The 19,249-nt window shown below is 43.2% G+C and overlaps 1 protein-coding gene across 8 annotated transcripts in view; it reads left to right on the top strand.

The window, feature by feature from the left end:
• Positions 1–7,813: 7,813 nt before the first annotated feature.
• The window catches only part of NRF1 (nuclear respiratory factor 1), a 180,201-nt gene continuing 168,765 nt past the window's right edge, over positions 7,814–19,249 (top strand). For all 8 annotated transcript variants that reach the window (XM_033958751.1, XM_033958745.1, XM_033958752.1 and 5 more), the window contains exon 1: positions 7,814–7,987. The gene's annotated coding sequence lies outside the window, so the exon portion shown is untranslated. The remainder of the gene's footprint in view (positions 7,988–19,249) is intronic.

The raw sequence follows: 19,249 nt of genomic DNA, 5'->3' as shown, positions 1-19,249 counted from the left end.
AAGAGCCTTTATATGGCTTCAGGAATGTGTCTGTGTGTCTGTCCTTCATGCCCTGTTTATGTTTCTGCTCTTCTGTATGAAGCTCAGCTTAGGTTAATTATCAGAAGGGACAGTCTCTTTCCTAAAGACCCATGAAGCCATTACATTAAACATAGAATATGACGGCAGAAAAGGGCCGACAGCCCAACAAGTCTGCCCAATCATGATCCCTTCCACCCTTGAGAAACTATCCTCTATCATAACTCTGTAGCCACCCCACATGTTTGTCCCATCGTTTCTTGAAGTCGAGCGTGCTACTAGCCTCAACTACCTGACGTGGAAGACCATTCCATCTATCAATCACCCTCTCGGTAAAGAAGTATTTCCTGGGGTCCCCATGAAATCTGTTCCTCAAATAAAGGACTGCTGGTTACATGATTCTGTTCCCAGCAATGCTATACCCGGGATTATGCTTCTTCCACGAAAATCAGGAAAGCATGCCAAAAGGTCACTCTTTGTGTTTGATTGCAACCTACAATCCATTACTAGACAAGGTGCACCTTTTGGGGGTTACAAAATATTGACACTGGTATCTTCACGTGCCTTAAATTCTATGAGTGTCTTTCATTTTGGCACCAGTCATCTCCCACTTAGATTGGTTTCCTCAGAGAGGTTTTGGGTACACATTCCCCCATCTAATTTACAGTGCCCCCAAATCTCTGCATGCTCTCTTTGGTGCTATGTGCTAAAACATTTACGATGCCTTGTGAGGGATGAAGGCCTTCATACAAAGATCATGAATTCCTATATCATATTACATTTAATTTGATAGAAGTCAGGACTAGGATTACACTGGCCAACACTCAGTTTGGTGCCTCAAATGTTAGACCTGTTTCTGGGTATATTTGACCTGCTTGACAAAAAAATAGCACGTTTTCTCCTATCAGCTCTTTACTCTGCTCACCCATTAAAAAATCAGGATATTTTAATGTAGTGTTTAAATTAATATATTTTAAGCATGAATGAAACATTCAAAATTAAAAGAAAAATGTACAACATGAAAATCTATTTATTTCATTCCAAAAGTACAAGTTTATGATCCAGTCATTCGAGACACAAGAAGCTCCTTTTGTAAGACTTCCAAGAGTAGGATCTGCCAGGACAATCCCGCATAAGATTCCAACAATAGTCTACTATCATGTGTGCATCCCATCGTCCTTGGTGTCTGGCTTCCATTGTTTTTATGTCTTGGTGAAATCTTTCACCTTGCTCTTTGCTTAAGTCATCAAAGTTCTCTGGAAAGCGATCTAAGTGACTCTGCAGATAATAGACTTTAACACTCAAGTTACAACCAAGCTTGTTGAAATGAAAGAGCGTATCCTTTACTAAGTGTGTGTAGTTGTCTGCCTTGTTGCCAAGAAAGTTTTTCACAATAAGAACAAATGAAGGCCAAGCACATGATTCGATTTCATTCACTGATGCTATGAAATGTGGGTCATTTATAAGTTGTCTGATCTGTGGACTATCGAAAATTCCTGCCTTCAATTTTTCCATGGTAAGTCCAGGTATCGTATGTATTCAATGCACGAACCATCTTTATTCAAAGTCTTTACAAATTGTTTCATCGGGCCTAGCAGTGTGATTCTATCTTGTGCTACCAAAGGTTCAATGATTACATTTTGTCCTCCAACCACCATATATTCCCTCAGAGGCCAATCTTATTTTGCCCAATGCTCATGTTTGGCTCTACTATCCCAAAGGCATAAAAAGCAAGGATACCATATCAGGTTGAAGAAATACGATCATGTACCACCTTCTTATTGAGTGCTGCACTGGTTTCCGATGGAGGCGCGCGTGAAGTTTAAGGGCTCCTTTTACGAGGGTGCGGTAGGGCCATAACGTGCGGAATAGCGCACGCTAAAATGCTGCCTGTGGTAGTTTTTCGGCTAGCGCACGCTAATCCGGTGCATGCGCTAAAAATGCGCACCTTCATAAAAGGAGCCCTAAGTTTGGTTGTTTTTGTTTAAAGGACTACACGGACTTGCCCCTAAATATATAACGGACCTTTTCGTCTTCTCAGCCAACAGACACAAGAGAAGCTCACATTCCAACTTCGTTTCCCCCCCAGTGAGAGGTTGTAAACTGAAAAACATCTTCTCGCACCAAGCAGCATCATGGGGAAAGACCTAGAACAATTGTTTTCGCCCACTACTTATGAGGAATTTAGGAAACGTCTGAAAACACACCTGTTCCTAAAGTATCTAGACAACTGATCCTCTCTTCTCTCTCCTCTCTATAGCGATTAACTTGTTCTATTGATCACTCTCTCCTCAAAAATGGATTTCCTGTCCTATTAACCCTCTTTCTTCCTCCCCTCTTAAAGTCAATCACTTTGTACCTTTGCTTAATCTTTGTAAACCGCATAGAACTTCATGGTATTGCGGTATATAAGCTGTTATTATTATTATTTGGTTTAGCTCCTAAATACATAACTAAGCTTTTCTCTTTTGCAACCAACATAAGAGAAGCTCACACCTGAATTTTGTTTTTCCACCGATTAGAGGATGTAAACTTAAAAAACATCATCAATATCTTTTTTTATATCAGGCAGCGTTATGGGGCAAAGATCTAGAACAATTGTTTCTGCTTACTGATACTTATGGGGAATTTAGGAGACATCTAAAAACATATCTGTTTTTTTAAGTACTTAGGTAGCTGATTTGTAGAATTTTATCATGCAATAATCAGATCTTTTTAGGATTTTTTAGTTATTGGCTTTTACCTTATTAGTTTTATTCTGTTTGTTGTATTTTTAACTATTGTAAACCGCATAGACTTTACGGCCTTGCGGTATATAAACTGTTATTATTATTATCTAAGAAACTAAAGCTGATACGGTTTATCCAATGCAAGTTTCTGAATCAGCGCCCCAAATAATCCGTCTTGAACTGCAAGGTATAGGCGGAATAGAAGTCCCTAATGTAATGTAATGTAAATAACCCCAGGAGCAGGTCAAAAAACCCAAGGCACCAATTTTGTGTTGTTTTTTTTTTTATAGTTGGCCTGTGTTATTCTTCCTGATTTATTTTTTTTCTTTAGATCCACGGTGGACAACTCTATCTGACTGGTAAAATTCTGGGCAACTATCTGGATGGCAATCTCAGAGTGATATTTTTGCCTTTTTTAAATAACAGGCCCGAAAAGTGATATTTCGAATTAGATACCTCAACGATATATTATGGGCTCCTTTTATCAAGCCGCGCTAGCGGGGTTAACACACGTGACTTTTCATCACGCGCTAACCCCCGCGCTGGCCTAAAAACTACCGCCTGCTCAAGAGGAGGCGGTAGCGGCTAGCGCGGCCGGTGGTTTAATATGCGCTATTGCACGCGTTAAACCGCTAGCGTGGCTTGATAAAAGGAGCTCTAAGGGCCTATTTTCAAAACAGAAAACCATCCACAAAGTGGTACAAAGTAACAGTTGGATTTGTGTGTGTGTGTGTTGGGGGGGGGGGGGGGGGAAGGAGGTGTTTGCCCAGACATCCAAATCGCTATTTTTGAAACCCATTTTTAAGATGTCTTTCCTTGCAGGTTGTCTGCAGTGAAACATAGAAACATAGAAAGATGACGGCAGAAAAGGGCTACAGCCCATCAAGTCTGCCCACTCTTCCGACCCACCCCATCAAGTCTGAGTGCTAATGACCCAGTTCCTTAACTCAACCCCCGTAGGGATCCCACGTGGATGTCCCATTTATTCTTAAAGTCGAGCACGCTGGTGGCCTTGACCACCGGCACCGGAAGTTTGTTCCAGTGATCTACTACCCTTTCTGTGAAGAAATACTTCCTGGTGTCACCATTAAATTTCCCTCCTCTGAGTTTGAGCGGGTGCCCCCTTGTGACCGAGGGTCCCTTGGGAAAGAATATATCGCTTTCCGCCTCGACACGACCTGTGATGTACTTAAATGTCTCAATCATGTCTCCCCTTTCTCTGCGCTCCTCAAGAGTGTAGAGCTGTCATTTGCCTAGTCTTTCTTCGTATGAGAGACTCTTGAGTCCGGAGACCATTCTAGTGGCCATTCGCTGGACCGATTCAGCTCGAAGCACATCTTTACGGTAATGTAGTCTCCAAAATTGCACACAGTATTCCAGGTGAGGTCTCACCATGGTTCTGTAAAGTGCATCTGAATCTCAAGGTGTTGTGTTTTAGGCGGGACTGGGGCAGGTTTGTGATTTGGACATTTTTCTGCAATAATGGAACATTGTAAAAAACATCCAGGGGTAAAAAAGGAAGATTGAGGCTTGACCTACATAAGAATTGCTGCTGCTAGGTCAGACCAGTGGTCCATCGTGCCCAGCAGTCCACTCACACGACGGCCCTGCTTCAATAACAAGTGCTTAAAGGGTCCCCAAACTGACCAGATGAGCACTGGAGAGATTAAAGCATAACCCCTGCTTACTTAAGAGTTACCAGATTTTACATTGTAAAAGCCGGACCCATGGCCCCGTCCAGTTCCACCCAGCCCCTTTCCACCTAAATCTTGCCCCAGCTCCACCCCCTCAACCTGTTCTCGTGCTTGGAGGGCATCTGCGTACGCACAGGTGTGACACGATGATGTCATACACATGTGCATGACTTCACCGCATAGAATTCATGCATGCGCAGATGCCCTCCTGACGCAGTCCCGAGCTGGAAGCTTTTCAAAATCCGCTACGCCTGGACATAAATCTGGACGTCTGGTAACCCTATGCTTACTCCCCCAGTAGTTACTGCCACCCTGCCACCCCCTAAAGATGAGGACGAAACAGTACATACCATCCTGTTTGACAGCGGCAGATGTTATGACCAGTCCTATTAGAGCAGCAAGCAGAGGCCTGGAGTGCCATCTTGGTGGGGGTGCAGGTACCTCTCTGTCCCCCACGCCAGGCTTGCGCCATCTCCCGCCCTTCCCCGTATCTCTTTAAATCTTCACCGGCATGAGCAACTTCTCCAGCCCGCTGCTCGCGCTGGCCTGGCTCCCCACAGAAATCACTTCCGGGTCATGGGGCCAGGAAGTTACATCAGAGGGAAAGCCAACGCCAACACGAGCAGCAGGCTGGAGAAACTGCTCGCGCTGGTGAAGATTTAAAGAGATGTGGGGAGGGGAATGGAGGGCATGAGTGGGGTGGGGGGGGGGGAAGGAACGTGTGTGTGTGTAGAGAAAAGCGTGAGGTGGAGGGGTTCCAGAGCTTCCTTTCCATGTTCCCCTTAGCCTCCTTGCTTCTGATTCTATATTATGGCCCCCTTATCCGACAGTAGATACTACCTAATTATGTTGGTAAGACTATAATTTATTCAGTAGAGAGAAGGCAGAAATATTAATTAAATGCTACAAGCATATGAATAAGGAGAAAAAGCCTGACTCATTTAACTAAGACAGATGTGAACACCAGATACAAAAGAACAAGTTAATATATGCCCAGAATTCTTATTTCGCTATCTTATTTAATGCCATCAAAACCCACAGGGCCATGGTGAGACCTCATCTGGAGTACTGTGTGCAATTCTGAAGGCCACATTACAGTAAAGATGTGCGCAGAATTGAATCGGTTCAGCGGACGGCCACCAGGATGATCTCGGGGCTCAAGGGTCTCTCGTACGAAGAGAGACTGAACAAATTGCAGCTCTACACTCTCGAGGAACGTAGGGAGAGGGGAGACATGATCGAAACATTTAAGTACCTCACGGGACGTGTCGAAGTGGAAGATGATATTTTCTTTCTCAAGGGACCCTCGGCCACAAAAGGGCACCCGCTCAAACTCAGGGGCGGAAAATTTCATGGCGACACCAGAAAGTATTTCTTCACAGAGAGAGTGGTTGATCATTGGAACAAGCTTCCAGTGCAGGTGATCGAGGCAGACAGCGTGCCAGACTTTAAGAATAAATGGGATACCCATGTGGGATCCCTACGAGGGTCAAGATAAGGAAATTGGGTCATTAGGGCATAGATAGGGGGTGGGTAAGCAGAGTGGGCAGACTTGATGGGCTGTAGCCCTTTTCTGCCGTCATCTTCTATGTTTCTATGATGGGTCATTTGGCCTTTATCTGCCATCATGTTTCTATGTTTCTATAATCAGAAAGTTCTATGACATCACAATGCAGGTGTAAAGAGCCTTAGCCTATAGGAAGAGGAGATGCAAATGTTAAGAGCCTTAGCCAATAGGGAGAGGAGGAGAGAGTGGCTGCTGCAGATAGACTTCAAGTCTATACCCTAGTGACCCTATCCCTTGGCATGACCCTCGTAGGGATCCCACATAGGTATCCCATTTGTTCTTGAAGTCTGGGATGCTGCGTGCCTCGATCACCTGCACTGGAAGCTTGTTCCAATGCTCAACCACTCTCTCCGTGAAGAAGTACTTCCTGGCGTCTCCACAAAACTTCCCTCCCCTGAGTTTGAGCGGATGTCCTCTTGTGGTCGAGGGTCCCCTGAGAAGAAAGATATCATCTTCCACCTCGACCCGTCCCGTGATGTACTTAAATGTCTCAATCATGTCTCCCCTCTCCCTACGCTCGAAAGTGTAGAGCTGCAGTTTGCTCAGTCTTTCCTCGTACGGGAGACCCTTTAGCCCTGAGACCATCCTGGTGGCCATCCGCTGAACCGATTCAATTCTGAGCACATCTTTACGGTAATGTGGCCTCCAGAACTGCACACAGTATTCCAGATGAGGTCTCACCATGGCTCTGTACAATGGCATCATGACTTCAGGCTTCCTGTTGACGAAGCTTCTCTTGATACAACCTATCATCTGCCGTGCTTTAGATGAAGCCTTCTCCACTTGAGTGGCAGCCTTCATGTCGGCACTGATGATTACTCCTAAATCTCGTTCTGCCGTAGTCCTGGTTAAAGTTTTTCCATTCAGGGTGTAAGTTCTGCATGGATTTCTGTTACCGAGATACATGACCTTACATTTCTTGGCGTTGAAGCCCAGCTGCCATATCGAGGACCAACTTTCTAAAGTACGCAGGTCCTGCTCCATAGTATCCTGTAGATTGTAGCTGTTTACTATATTGCATAGTTTGGCGTCATCAGCGAATAAGGTTACCTTGCCTTGAAGCCCTTGAGTCAGATCCCCAATGAATATGTTGAAGAGGAGTGGGCCCAGGACTGAACCCTGCGGCACTCCGCTTGTCACCTCCGACATTTTAGAGAGGGTACCGTTAACCACCACCCTCTGAAGTCTGCCACTAAGCCAATCTTTAACCCATGCAGTTAAGAGTCTCTCCTAACCCCATCGAATTCATCTTGTTCAGCAGCCTGCGGTGTGGGACGCTGTCAAACGCCTTGCTGAAGTCCAGATATACGACGTCCAAGGACTCTCCTGAGTCCAGCCTTCTTGTTACCCAGTCAAAGAAGCTGATAAGATTAGACTGGCATGACCTACCCTTGGTGAATCCATGTTGATTGGGATCCCGGAGATTTCCCTCGTTCAAGATCGTATCTAATTTATGCTTAATTAGTGTTTCCATGAGTTTACACATTTTTTTATTTGTATAATATGCATGACAGTGTATACCCTCATCATGTTATATTGTTTTTCCAATGTTTTATTCTAAATTACTGTACTTTGTTGTGGAAATTTCTTCTCTGTACTGTTCCTTATTGTTGTGTTATATTATGCAAGTATAAACTCAATAGACATATATGGGAACATAAAAAAAATACATGTGGAACGGAATAAAAAAAAATTATTCTTTTACACATATCCCGATCATCTGTGGAGAGAAACAAAGACGACGTTAAAAAAAAATTAAAAAACACGGTCACCTCAGCGAAAGCGGACGCTTCCCTTCTCAAAATGGCGCCGATCAGGAGGCCGGACGCCGGCGACGCCGGCGCGCGTGCGTGACGTCGCTCCAGCGCCGCGCCAGTCTGCGGTGGCGGCAGCGCTGGCTCCCCTTCGCCATTACTGCTCAGAGAGGCGCCCGCTCCAGTCTCCACGGCGCAGGCCCGCTGCAGCGCAGCCGCTCTGAGGTTAGTGCCCTACCGCGCAATCTCCAGCTATTTCAGCCCCGGCGCAGCCGCACCACACGCCGGGCTCCCGGGCCTTGTGGGAGCCGGCAGCGTGTTGGCCGCGCGCTGACGCTACCTCACGAGTTCCACCGTGGGGGCGCGAGGAGGGGGTTGGGGGGGCGCGGCGGGGGCGAGCGGACGGGCTGAACCGGCGTGGCTTGGAGGCTGCAGCAGGCCGCACTAGGCCCCTCTTGCTGGGAGAGAGAGAGAGAGAGGCCTCGTGGGCTGAATTTGATGGGGGATGGGGGAGGAGGAGAAGCAGCAGCAGCAGTAGCTCTCGAGCCCTGGGCGGGAAGAGAGGGGGCAGTGGGAGGCTGCAGCCCTGCTAAATAGGATCTGCAGATAAAGCACATTGCTCTCTAAATGGGAATGAGGTGGAGTCTTTAAAAAAACCAACAAAACCCCCCACTTTGTAGGGAGTGGGCGTGATCCCTCCTTTTAAATTGCATTGCAGTGCCTCTCTCTTATAATAATGGTGATGATAAAAATTGACGATTCTTTTGCAGCCAGAAATAGGAGCTGAGCTGGGTGACTGTGATCAGGAGCAATGCAGAATTTCTCTGAAACACATGCCAATGAGAGGGACATAGTGGTTTTTTTTTTGTTTTGTTTTTTTTTTGGGGGGGGAATAGGTGCTGGGCCTGAGAAAGGGGTTGTATATTTATGGAGAGGGGGTACTGCATTGGGGACATTTTCTGTGTAAGAATAAAAAAAAGTTTGCAGGTGTTGTGCATTGTGATTTTACTGGTGTTTCGGGATTATCTCGAGCAGGGGTGTCCAAACCTGCGGTCCAAGGGCCGCTGCGGCCCTGTGAAGTATTTTGTGCAGCCCTGGTCGAGGGCGATACAGTGTTTTCCTCTGCTGCCCCCGGGTGTTTACCATCTTGCCGGCGCCATCCTCTGTCTTGCTGCAGCATTTGCGTGTTTGTGCGGCCCCAGAAACATTTTTTTGGCCAGTGCGGCCCTGGGAAGCCAAAAGGTTGGACACTCCTGATCTAGAGGGTTATTCAAGTACTTTTTTTAAAAATCAGAATCTAGATAGTTTAGTTCCTCTCCTGCTGCTAGAGAATGTGGGTGGTCATTGCAAGTCCATAGGCACATTTTCCCTACTTCAGTGAGGTACTTTCCTGCTTTGGGTTAGTGTATTATGATGTAAATGTTTAGGCTTCATACATATATGCATGCAGTGAACTCAATGGTGGCGGTACAGCTGATTCACAACATGTGACAAGCTTCCTGTATTTAACCCCTATTTACATCCTTGTAACTGTATGAAGTGGTGTGTGTGCTGGTCAGTTGAATGTGCAGGTTTAAATCAGCCTACATGCAAAAGAGACCAGGGCAATAGTAGTCTTAATTAAAGTGGTTGGGTGGATTACTGCTCAAAATGAGTTTGTGGTATTAGTTTCCAGTGCTTAGCTATATCTCGGTGGGAAAAGAAAATAAAAAATTTCACATTTGCATCATAAGTTGACTGTACTGACCAGATTTCTTTTTCTGTTATTGGTACCTTTGCAGTTTTTATGTAGGGCATGTTGGTTTAGGACAGCACCTGAATGTGACAATCATGAATATTTCTTTGCCTTTAATTATGTTTCAGGTGCTCTTTTTTTCTCTCTCATTTTGGGTTGGAGAGATTTGTGCATTTCTGTACTGTTCAATTTTTTGTTTCTTTGCTACTTCACTACTTTTAATAGAGAATTTTATTTGAAATTTGCACTTTTCCCCCCCAGGATCAGTTCAGTGACTTGTATGTGAACTAATCAAGATGTCTTATGGAAATACTTTGCTGATCAATATAGAAGACTGTGTTTAAAATATACAGTAACATCAGTTATTAATGTGAATGACATCATCAGTGCTTAATGCTGAAATATTGCCTTACAGGAGCTGCCCATCTGCAAGAGTAACCTTTCTAAAAAGTTTTCCAAATTTAAATTCCAACTTAATAACCTAAGGTAGCAGACTACTGGTGCTTTGATTTCTCAAAATATTGACTAAGTTTTTCTTAGGAGGAGAATGCAGCGTGGCGTTTAGAGCTACAGCCTCAGCACCTTGAGGTTGTTATGTTGGGTCAAGCCCCGCACTGCTCCCTGTGACCATGGGCAAGTCACTTAATCCTCCACTGTCCCAGGTACATTAGATAGACTGTGAGCTCACGGGATAGATAGGGAAAATGCTTGAAGTATTAAACCAGCTTTGAGTATGGTTGTGTAACTACAAAAAGGCAGTATACATAGAAACAGAAATAGACGGCAGATAAGGGCCCACGGCCCATCTAGTCTGCCCACCTTAATGTCCCTCCCCTACCTTTGCCCTGTGAATAGATCCCATGTGCCGATCCCATTTGGCCTTAAAATCAGGCACGCTGCTGGCCTCAATCACCTGTAGTGGAAGACTATTCCAGCGATCAACCACTCTTTCAGTGAAAAAGAATTTCCTGGTGTCACCTCGTAGTTTCCCGCCCCTGATTTTCAACGGATGCCCTCTTGTTGTCGTGGGACCCTTGAAAAAGAAGATATCTTCCTCCGCCTCGATACGGCCCGTAAGATACTTGAACGTCTCGATCATGTCCCCCCTCTCTCTGCGCTCCTCGAGCGAGTATAGCTGTAATTTGTCAAGCCGTTTTTCATATGGTAGATCCTTGAGTCCCGAGACCATCCGGGTGGCCATTCTTTGCACCGACTCCAGTCTCAGCACATCCTTGCGATAATGCGGCCTCCAGAATTGCACACAGTATTCCAGGTGGGGCCTCACCATGGATCTATACAATGGCATAATGACTTCCGCCTTACGACTGACGAAACCCCTTCGTATGCAGCCCATGATTTGTCTTGCCTTGGACGAAGCCTGCTCCACTTGATTGGCAGACTTCATGTCCTCACTGATGATTACCCCCAAGTCTCGTTCTGCTACCGTTTTTGCTAGGATCTCGCCATTAAGGGTATAAGACTTGCATGGATTCTGGCTGCCCAGGTGCATAACTTTGCATTTTTTGGCATTGAAGTTGAGTTGCCATGTCCTAGACCATCGCTCCAGTAGGAGTAGGTCGTGCATCATGTTGTCGGGCACTGAATCTTCGTCTGTTGTGCATTTGCCCACTACATTACTCAGTTTGGCGTCATCGGCGAATAATGTTATTTTACCTCGAAGCCCTTCTGCCAAGTCTCTTATAAAGATGTTGAATAGGATTGGGCCCAAGACTGAGCCCTGTGGTACTCCACTAATCACCTCCGTCATTTCGGAGGGGGTGCCGTTCACCACCACCCTTTGGAGCCTACCTCCAAGCCAGCTCCCAACCCATTTCGTCAATGTGTCACCTAATCCTATAGAACTCATCTTGCTCAGTAACCTGCGGTGTGGTACGCTATCGAATGCTTTGCTAAAGTCCAGGTACATGATGTCCAGGGACTCCCCAATATCCAGCTTCCCCGTTACTCAGTCAAAGAAGCTGATCAGGTTGGATTGGCAGGATCTCCCCTTAGTAAATCCATGTTGTCGGGGATCCCGTAGATTCTCCTCATCCAGGATCTTATCTAATTGGTGTTTGATTAGAGTTTCCATTAGTTTGCTCACTATCGATGTTAGACTCACTGGTCTGTAGTTTGCTGTCTCCATCTTTGAGCCTTTCTTGTGGAGTGGAATGACGTTAGCCGTCCTCCAGTCCAACGGGACGCTGCCTGTACTAAGGGAGAGTTGAAGAGCGCGGACAGTGGCTCCGCCAAGACATCATTCAGCTCCCTAAGCACCCTGGGGTGCAGGTTGTCTGGCCCCATTGCCTTGCTAACCTTGAGCCTTGACAGCTCACCGTAGACACTGCTGGGCGTAAACTCAAAGTTACTAAACGGGTCAACTGAGCCAACCCTTGTCTGTAGCTGAGGGCCGAGCCCTGGCGCTTCTCGGGTGAAGACTGAGCAGAAGTATTCATTTAATAGTTGGGCTTTTTCCGAATCCTTTTCCACATAGTCTCCGTCTGGTTTCCTAAGACGTACAATCCCGCCTGAGTTTTTTCTTCTATCACTGATATACCTGAAGAAGGATTTATCTCCCTTCTGGATGTTCTTTGCTAGAGACTCCTCCATGAGGAATTTAGCCTCCCTGACTGCTGTTTTGACGGCTTTTGATTTGGCCAGGTAGTCTGCTCTAGAGTCCTGCTTCCCTGATTGTTTGTAAGAGATGAATGCTTTTTTCTTCTCCTTGATCAGGTCTGAGATCTCCGCAGTAAACCACTGTGGCTTATTGTTCCTTCGCCGTTTACTTACTGATTTTACATAGCGGTTTGTTGCTTCTTGTATGGTTGCTTTCAAAGTCGACCACATGTCTTCCACGTTATCGGTTTCTTCTTGGCTTTGTAGCACCTGGTGAACGAAGTCTCCCATTTCTTTGAAATTTGTGTCCTTGAATTTGAGGACTTTGGTTAGTGTAGTAGATTTAGTGAAACCTTTCCTGATATTGAACCATACCATGTTGTGGTCACTGGAGGCCAATGTGTCGCCCACCGAGACCTCTGTGACACTTTCTCCATTGGTAAGTATCAGGTCCAGTATTGCCTGATCTCTTGTCGGTTCCAACACCAGTTGCCTGAGGCTTGCTCCTTTAATAGAGTTTAATAGCCTCCTGCTGCTGCCGGAAGCAGAGGTAAGTGTAACCCAATCCACATCAGGCATGTTGAAGTCACCTAGCAATACTGTGTCCCCACGCAAAGTGATATTTTCTATATCTTCGATTATTTCCATATCCAGGTCATCCTGTTGTTTTGGGGGTCTGTAAATTACAAGTCCTCTTTTAATTCTAGCTTTTCTTAATATACTGTAACTTTTTTTTTTTTTTAATTAATATACTTTGGAATAAAAGATGAACTATTCTTACTGGCATTTCTCTTTATTCCTAGAACACTCTTGGTTATTCTTGTGTGGAAATTCCCTAAGGAAAACATTTCTCTTGTTGAGAAAATGTACTGTGCTCTTCCACACTCGTCTACTTCCACCCATCACTCATCCTCCCTCATATCCTTCATCCCCTCATATATAGCACACTCCTTTCCCTTATCTCCCTGCATTTCTTTGACTCCCTCCTGTGACCTTGCTGCTGCACATTTTGGTTTTTCCCTATGGACCCTTTTTGGGGTGAAAAATGGTGAGGTCTCATTTTTGGATTTTTGGAATGAAGGTAAACAATGTAGTATTCTGGTCGAGACTGTAGATGCCACTATCTTGAGGACTTGTTGAGCGCTACCAATCCAACCATGAAAATTAAGTTTTATCATCTTGGGTATAATGTCTGCATGGATTAATTTCCTATAGGGAATCCATGCAGACATTATACCTGAGGTGGCAGAGATGGCATAGAAAATATGTAGGTGCCATCTAAAAATGTTTAGGAGCCAGAGAAAATGGTATGTGCATTCAAACAGAATTTTTTTAACTTTTTTGCAGTTTCTTTTATTTTGCTATTCTTTGTTCTCATTTTTCTCTCTTATGCAGCATTCTTCCCACAGTCTGACCTCTCTCTCTTATCCCTCCTGTGAAAATGTCCAGACCTGTGTGAAACCATTCTCCTTAGCTGTTCTTGTAGCAGTTGCTGTATTTCTGAGCTCCAGCCAAAGCCCTGCTGCATTTTTGTTGCGAGCTAGGCCTCAGTTTTGGGCAGCCTGACACATTGAAGTTTTCCAGCCTTATACAGTGGAAGTAGCTAAATAGAAACATCATCTAACATTGTACACTAATCTTAGAAAATGGATTAGAATGAAAAGACGGATCCTAATGATTTTCATAACTGATTTTCATAAAGAATTTTTTTATTATTGCTGCTTTCAGTCTTTTCAGCACTGTATCCTTGAAACATTTTTGGGCAAGCTTATTCTTTCTGCAATGTCCATGTTGTTTGGAATCATGTCTGCATTTTCTGCTACAGTTAAAAATGCACTTAGAACTAACCAAAAACTTGCATCTCCACATTGTGGTCAGGGCTGTAGAGTTAATCCTGGACTAGTTCCTGCTAAACTGGGACATACACATGTGAGGCTGGACTCATTTTAGAGCACTGGTCTTTGACCTGGGGGACGCTGTGTGAGCGGATTGCTGGGCACGATGGACCACTGGTATGACCCAGCAGCGGCAATTCTTATGTTTTTATGTCCTAGATCTAAAGTTATATTTTAGATCAGAACAAAAAAAATAAAAGTTTTTAATATCAACAGGCGTTGGTGTCAGACAGTAGAAAAATAGGAACCAAAGGCTTGTTGTACCAACTCTACAGCCCTGATTGTGGTGAGCCCCCCTCCCATTTTTTTATAGGATACCTTTCTTATGATGGTGCAGGCACTCAGACTGATGAGTATTACAATATTATAATAGATGCAAACTTAAATATGATGTTTTCAACCATTTTAGAGATATGGTTGCACCTAGATACTGTCCTGTTCAGAAGGCCATAATTGTCCAGTTGAGTCAGACCAACAGTCTGTAATCCAGTATCTTGTTTCTACCAGTGGTACACAGAGTTCTAAGAGGAAGTGGGTAAAAATTGGCATCTAGCATTTTCTTACTTGATTAAAAAAGTGCTATATTTAATAGTGGGTAAATCATGTGAACTGATTCATCTTCCATTTGTCTAATCCATTGATTTCATAGGCTACCTATATATTTTGTGATGTTTTACCTTTTTAAAAAATTAGATTTCACATTTATATTCTTGTATTAACAGATTTTGCTTCAGAGCAGATCACAGCAAAATGAAGTCCTTACTTAAAATCGTAAAACATAAAACATCCAAATCAAAATAGTAATTACAATACCATTAATAATCCTCAGTTGACATAAGATCATTCACCCTTTTCAATTCACTTTCCCTTTCTGTTGCTTACTACTGATCTCAACACATGTTTATTTTGAACCTTTTTCCTGAAACTCTTATTCATAATACAAGAACTTAAAAATTCCCTGTTCTCAGCTCAAATGCACATTTCTTCAAGTAGAAGAGCAGCTGGGCCCCTGCAGGGGAAAAACTTTTCTGCTATTGTAAATAGAAGGTTGTAGAAATATAAATAGGATGGAGTCAGTCCAGAGGTCTGCTACAAAATTGGTTAATGGTCTTTGTTATAAAGCTTATGGGGACAGATTTACCTCTGGAAGAAAGAACAAACCAGGGGAAAACAAAACCACAAACACAAAGAAACCAAAATGGAATTGTCCAGATCAGAATGATGTGCACTAAAAAAGTGTCCTCTAACTCATCTGGTAATGTGAAGATCTTTATTCCTCCAATATCACAATGGTACATTCAACGATTCAATTGAGCCTTATGATTAGGACCATACACCATTTTAGTAGCCTTCCTCTGGACTGACTCCATCCTTTTTGAAGATGCGGTCTCCAGAATTGTACATGATTCTAAATGAGGTCTCATCAGAGTCTTATAAAGGAGTATCAATAGCTCATTTTTCCTACTGACCATACTTCTTCCTATGCATCTTAGCATCCTTCTAGCTTACGCCGTCACCCTTTCAACCTGTTGGCCACCTTAAGATCAACACATACAATCACACCCAAGTCCCACTCTTCTGTCTTGTACAAAAGTACTTTACCCCCTAAACTGTGCCATTTCTTTGGGTTTTTTGCAGCCCAAATGCATGACCTTGCATTTCTTAGCATTAAATTTTAGCTGCCAAATTTCAGATCATTTTTCAAGCTTCTTTAGGTCTGTCTTTTATGTTATTTGCACCATTCGGGTTGTCTACTCTATTGCAGATTTTGGTATCTTTAAAGAGGCAGAGACAAATCTTACCTGACAGCCCTTCAGCAATATTAGAAACATAGAAGATGACGGCAGAAAAGGGCTACAGCCCATCAAGTCTGCCCACTCTGCTTACCCACCCCCTGTCTATGCCCTAATGACCCAATTTCCTTATCTTGACCCTCGTAGGGATACCACATGGGTATCCCATTTATTCTTAAAGTCTGGCACGCTGTCTGCCTCGATCACCTGCACTGGAAGCTTGTTCCAATGATCAACCACTCTCTCTGTGAAGAAATACTTTCTGGTGTCGCCATGAAATTTTCCGCCCCTGAGTTTGAGCGGGTGCCCTCTTGTGGCCGAGGGTCCCTTGAGAAAGAAAATATCATCTTCCACTTCGACACGTCCCGTGAGGTACTTAAATGTTTCGATCATGTCTCCCCTCTCCCTACGTTCCTCGAGAGTGTAGAGCTGCAATTTGTTCAGTCTCTCTTCGTACGAGAGACCCTTGAGCCCCGAGATCATCCTGGTGGCCGTCCGCTGAACCGATTCAATTCTGCGCACATCTTTACTGTAATGTGGCCTCCAGAATTGCACACAGTACTCCAGATGAGGTCTCACCATGGCCCTGTACAATGGCATTATGACGTCAGGCTTTCGGCTGATGAAACTTCTATTGATACAACCCAATATCTGCCTTGCCTTAGATGAAGCCTTCTCCACTTGATTGCCAGTTTTCATGTCTGCACTGATGATTACTCCTAAATCTCGTTCTGCTGAAGTCCTAGTTAAAGTTTCTCCGTTCAAGAAGTACGTCCTGCATGGATTTCCGCTTCCGAGGTACATGACCTTACATTTCTTAGCATTGAAGCCTAGCTGCCAGGTTGAGGACCAACTTTCCAATGTAAGCAGGTCCTGCGCCATATAATTCTATAAACTGCATTCACTTACATAGTTTGGCGTCATCGGCGAATAGTGTTATTTTACTTTGAAGCCCTTAAGTCAGATCCCCTATGAATATGCAGAGGCTGCGAATTATAGACCGGTGAGTCTCACATCAATAGTGTGTGTAAACAAATGTTAAAAAGAACAGGCCCAAGAACTGAACCTTGAGGCACACCACTGGTAACATTCCTTTCCTCAGAGCAATCTCCATTGACCACTACCATATGTCACCTTCCATTCAACCAGTTCCTGACCCAGTCCATCAATTTGGGGCCCATCCCGAGGGCATTCAGTTATACTCCATCTATCCAATTCTCTGGTCACTCGGTCAAAGAAATTGTTCAGATTTGTCTGACAAGACCTATCTCTAGTGAATCCATGTTGCCTCCAGTTCTGTAATCCACCGGATTCCAGAAACATCACCATTCTGTGTTTTAAAAGCGTTTCCATTAATTTGCTTACCACAGAAGTCAGACTTACGGGCCTGTAATTCCCTACTTCTTCCTTACTTCCACATCTATCCTTCTCCAGTTCTCTGGTACCACTCCCGACTATAGAAAAACATGTTTCTAAATGACGAGAAGGAAAATAGCTGGAAGCACCTCACTTTAAAAAATTTGTGAACATAAAAGGTTAAAAAGATGATAAAGGTTCCTGATTCCTAAAATTTCTAAACGTTTGGATAGGGTTGGTAGTTTCCTCTGATTTGCTTTAACTTCTAGATCAGTGACTCTCAAACTGTGTGCCAAGGCACAGTGGTGTGCCCTGAAGTGATTTTGGGTGTGCCACGAGAGATTCTAGAATTTTAATTTAATTTTAAAAATTCCCTTTGTAAATACACCCTGGAATAGATGAAATGTACATCACATACACAAGAGTCTGTCAATGTTATGAGTATCTTTGTACGTAAGGATACAGATGCCCAAACAAGCATCATTCTTTGATGTAATTGGTCCTTGAAAATTAATGGCAAGTAATTTTAGTTTTATTTTTTATGCAGCAGTTATCCTAACTTGACCAACAAAGCAATCAAGGCTACTATTTGAATCTTCTTATCTTTGCAAACTTGGATTTTCAGCTCTGACAGAAATTACATTGAAATAAAAAGAGTGACTGTAGATGGTGGATGATGAAATGTGCGTTTGCTTGTTGTCTATCGAGCTGCATTTTGAGTTAATCTGCATTGAAAAACAAGCACATCCATCGCATTGATTAGCAATTCTATTCTACTTTAGTTTCACCATTGTTACAATTACCCATATATAGCTTAAAGAACTTTAAATAACTCTCAAATTTAATTTTGGGGGGGGGGGGTTTTGCAATTTTATAATTTCAATTAAAATGTGCCGTGAAAAATATTTGCTCTGTTTAGTGTGCCAGAGCTAAAAATATTTGACGGACACTGTTCTAGATATATCTGAACTGCTTTGTATTGAGTCCCACCTAGACCAGATATTTCAGAAATAGTTTGTTGTTCTTTCTAGATGCATATGTGCAATTGGAGAATAATCAGTAGGTGTCAACACTGAGCAGTAGCAGGGCCACATGGATCTACCTTTGTGCAGCACTGTGGGTGAAACACCAAGCTGGATGCACATTCTATGACTCTTATATATTCAAACATTTTTATTGAAGGAACAAAAAGAAAATACTTTCATATAATATATAAAAAAATTTCTTACAAATAAATTCATATATCTATAAATTCCACTCCATATAATCTATATATACACTTGAATATTATCAAATAATATTATCATTCCTACAAACTTTTTATATATTAAACCATAATCCCTCATCACCCCTCTCCTTTTTCCCTCTCCCTCCCCCCACCCTCCAACCCAATCCCTTTTTCCCCCCTCCAACCCATTCTCCCTACCCCTTCTAGGATGAAAAGTGACAAAAACAGACAAGTTTTGGAATGCAATTAAGAAAACCATAGCTTCAGTGTAACTCATTAAGAGTTAATCTTCTTGGTTTAGGTGAAAGTTTTTGAACATGGATCCCAAGTTTTCATAAAAAGACGAGTACGTCTAGGAGATCTACGAACCTCCCAAACCTCAAATAGCAGTAAACGATGTAATTGATTCCTCCAATTCTAAAAACCTGGAGGCTCTGTCTGTATCCAATACTGCATAATACATTTTTAACCTATCATACATGTCTTCTTAAACAAAAGACATCTCTCTTGACCAAATACCCCACAAGCTGCTGCCTTACCAAAAAGTACTCCCCTTGGAGATCCAACAACAGGACTATCCCATAAGGAACCGAAGTATAATAGGATGGCAGACCAGAAAGACTTAATTAATGGACATTGCCAGATAGCATGGGACACAATGTGTTAAGATCTTTATCATATTTTTTTTTATTATTTTATTTTATAAATTTTTACATTATTTAACAAGCATATCATCTTGTACAGAAAGTGCAATTAAGAAAACATAATATTGAACATAACATTAAAATTACTTTCTATCCAAAAAAAAAATAATTCTCAACTTAATCACACACTAGTCCTCAAAATTAGGATCCAAGACTTAAG

The sequence above is a fragment of the Geotrypetes seraphini genome, chromosome 9 (assembly GCF_902459505.1).
Source record: "Geotrypetes seraphini chromosome 9, aGeoSer1.1, whole genome shotgun sequence".
Taxonomy (NCBI): Eukaryota; Metazoa; Chordata; class Amphibia; order Gymnophiona; family Dermophiidae; genus Geotrypetes; species Geotrypetes seraphini.
The sequence above is the reverse complement of the archived record's forward strand: the minus strand, read 5'-3'. Positions and strand labels throughout refer to the sequence as shown.